Genomic DNA, 3,068 nt, shown 5'->3' with positions numbered 1-3,068 from the left:
CCTTGTGGTCTACAAGGTCTATACAGGAGTGACTTATTAATATTTAAACTGAAGGTATTTACCTGTCAAAGGGTTTATTTTGATGCAGTACATGGTCACAGTCAGGTTACAGTGGTAGGCTTGAAGCCAAGCTTGCATTGTCAATATAATGGATGGTAGAATAGGTTCTGCAGTCCACTAGTGGCATTTAACTTAAAGACCCTGGGTGCATTTTGTACCGCATACCACCATCTTATAGATAAGTTAAATATACCAATTAAGAGCAAGTCAATTTGATCATGTTTAAAGGGGGAGAATAGGCACTTTACTACTGGTTCACCTGAATATAGTGCACAGAGTTCTAAAGCCAGCAAAACAGATGGGACAAAAATCTGAGAGGGACTTAAAGCAAAATATGCTCATTTCCTACAAGACCTGTCTAAATTTCATACGTGCTGAATCTCAGCTAACTGACACTGCATTCGCTTTTCCAGCATATATTAAAAAAATTGGAACAACACAGAGAAGTTTAGCATGGCCTCTGCACAATGATGAAACACAAGTTCATGATACATTACATACTCTGCTACCCCTCCAATCACACATTGGCTGTTCTTGCCTTGGACCTTGTACACTGCTCCTCAGCCTTTTAGGTAGGATTCCTCTATATAAATACCACATATATACATACACGCATACATCCATACATACAAATATCTGCTAAGAATTACTGGACAACATGAGTCCCATTGCTGATGGCTACTGTAGTTAATTGAGGCTGGTGGATGCTTGGAGGCTCTGTGGATGGTGGCCTACAGCAGAAGAATGGGCAAACTAATAACAGCTGCACTGTGACAAGCTACAGCAAGTCTCCAAAATGCTGTGGAATAACTCATCATAGGTCCATTATAACAGCAGGGCCCAACTCTGGCACAGCAAGAAGGCGAAAGGACCAACATATTTCAGAAGACAAGCAATGATGTAGGTGCTTGATTTTGACTGTTGCCTCATTTGGCTCATGGTGGGTAAGGAGTCTGCCACTGAACCACAGAAATGAACATAACGTGACAATCTAGGATTCCCAGGAGAAAGGCAGAGGTAAGTACTTAGACATCTCACAGGTATCATAGGGAAAAGAAACACCTAGGAATGTGAAGAGAATGCTCAGAATATTAATAATATATATACTGGTTAGCTTATGAAATGGTAAAGATGAGACATCTACCATTGGGGTGCCTAACAAAAGCTACTAGTAGAATAGTTGTTACTAAGGGTGGCATACAGGAGTTGAAAAGCCAGTGGAAAATATGGAGTCCATGGTTCCTCCGGATGCTGGACCTCCTCCTGCATTCATACAATCTAAAATGCCAGATTCCCGACCCAGGTGATAATGTGAGGGAGTGTGATAGGTATATCTCTGCCACAATGGTATCTGTAGGGAAAGGGTGTCCTTTCCTGTTCTTCCCTTTGGTTTATGGTTCAAGCATTCTGCTTTTTTTTTTTTTTAAGATCGAGTTTATTGAAACCAAGCATAAAGGAAATAAAATAACAGTGCATCAAAGCAATATAAAAGTATCTGAAAATGAGGTACATTACAAAGATGCGCATGAAACTGGTTCAATAAACAGTGATATATAATCATAACTGAACCAGGGAAAGGAGAGAAAGGGGGATCAAAGGGAAAAATAAAACAAAACACAACAATAAATTCTATCAACAGACAAAGTGAAACATTGTTAAATAATGGCAAACTGAATGAAACACTGTATGCTTAATAAAGGACGTTATAGCGTTAAACATTAGTAAACTGCTAAATGAATATAGAAAAATATTAAGAACAATAATGAAAGAGAAAAGACAACTAGAAAAAATCAAGGCGGTTTACAAACCTCATCTGACTTATTTGGTATAGAACCAATAGATGAACTTGGGGAGGATAAAGTGGATAAATATGTAGTAAGTTGGAGCCATAATAGGTCCCGTTTGATTGCAAGGGAAATAGGAGTAACATAGTTAGTATCAACTCTATGGTGAAAACAGATTGCATTCCACCAAGCGGAGTACGTAACTTTTGTGGAATCTTTCCAGTTGGATGTTATCAAATGGAAAGCTACAGCTATTAGTAGGTCGAGTTTTTCAAAATGAGAAGGATGATGGGGGAGAGACGGGGAGAGGGAGCCTAAGAAGAGAGTACAGTAGGAAAAGGGGATCCTAGAGTTAAAAATAACGTTGATACGGGGCCAAACAGCCTGCCAGAAGGCATGTATATGAGGGCAGCAAAACAACATGTGATGCAAATCAGCAGTCGGACAAGGGCAAGACCAACATTTAGGAGAGAGGTCAGGGGAAAAAGAAGCCAATTTTGCAGGAGAAAATAATAAACGCTGATAAATAAAGTAAAGGGTTTGGGTGGTGTTAGCAGCTCTTGACGTCTTAAGAATCTTTAACCAGATTTTGTCCCACAAAGAGACGGACCAGGATGTTGACAAATCCTGTTCCCAGGCCAATTCAGTTTTGGTTTTAAGCCGTTCCAAAGGAGTTAAAAGACTAGTGTATATACGAGAAGCGGGAGGAGAAGTTCCTAAAAGTGGAAAAAGAGTGGAGCATGAAGCAGGAAGATCAGGAGATGTAGGGAGTGTGTGAAGATATTATTGAAGAGCGGGAAGTAGACAATCATGTTGTTTCTTAAAGGAAATAGGAAGGAGGAATTGAGATTGAAGATCAGAAAAGGTTAAGGTCACATTTTTAGACACGAGTTGAGAAATCCCCAGTAAACCTTTGGATCTCCAAGATTTCCAGAAGAAGGAGCAATTGTTGATACGAAGAAGTTTATTATGCCAAATAGGTTGTTGTGATAAGGAAGTAAGAGAAGGGTAAGAGGAAGACAAAAGGGGAGATAAAAGATGTCGTGTATGTGTTACAATAGGAGAGTGGAGAAAAGAAGCATTTGCAGTATACATAAGTGTTTCAAGAAATAAATTCAAATGGTGAAGTAAGGGATTTTTCAATCGATAACCAAACCGGAGGGTGAGTGGGGGAGTCAGTAGATAACCATCGAGACTCTTGTTTTAGAGAAAAAGCATAGTGAT

At 39.4% G+C, this 3,068-nt stretch overlaps 1 non-coding gene across 1 annotated transcript; it reads left to right on the top strand.

The window, feature by feature from the left end:
- The first annotated feature begins 461 nt into the window (after positions 1 to 461).
- LOC144820565 (U6 spliceosomal RNA) lies at positions 462 to 565 on the top strand. Its single transcript, XR_013607852.1, has one exon. It is a non-coding gene; the product is annotated as a U6 spliceosomal RNA (small nuclear RNA).
- The last annotated feature ends 2,503 nt before the right edge of the window (positions 566 to 3,068 follow it).

The sequence above is a fragment of the Lissotriton helveticus genome, chromosome 2_1 (genome assembly GCF_964261635.1).
Source record: "Lissotriton helveticus chromosome 2_1, aLisHel1.1, whole genome shotgun sequence".
NCBI classification, from domain to species: domain Eukaryota; kingdom Metazoa; phylum Chordata; class Amphibia; order Caudata; family Salamandridae; genus Lissotriton; species Lissotriton helveticus.
The sequence above is the reverse complement of the archived record's forward strand: the minus strand, read 5'-3'. Positions and strand labels throughout refer to the sequence as shown.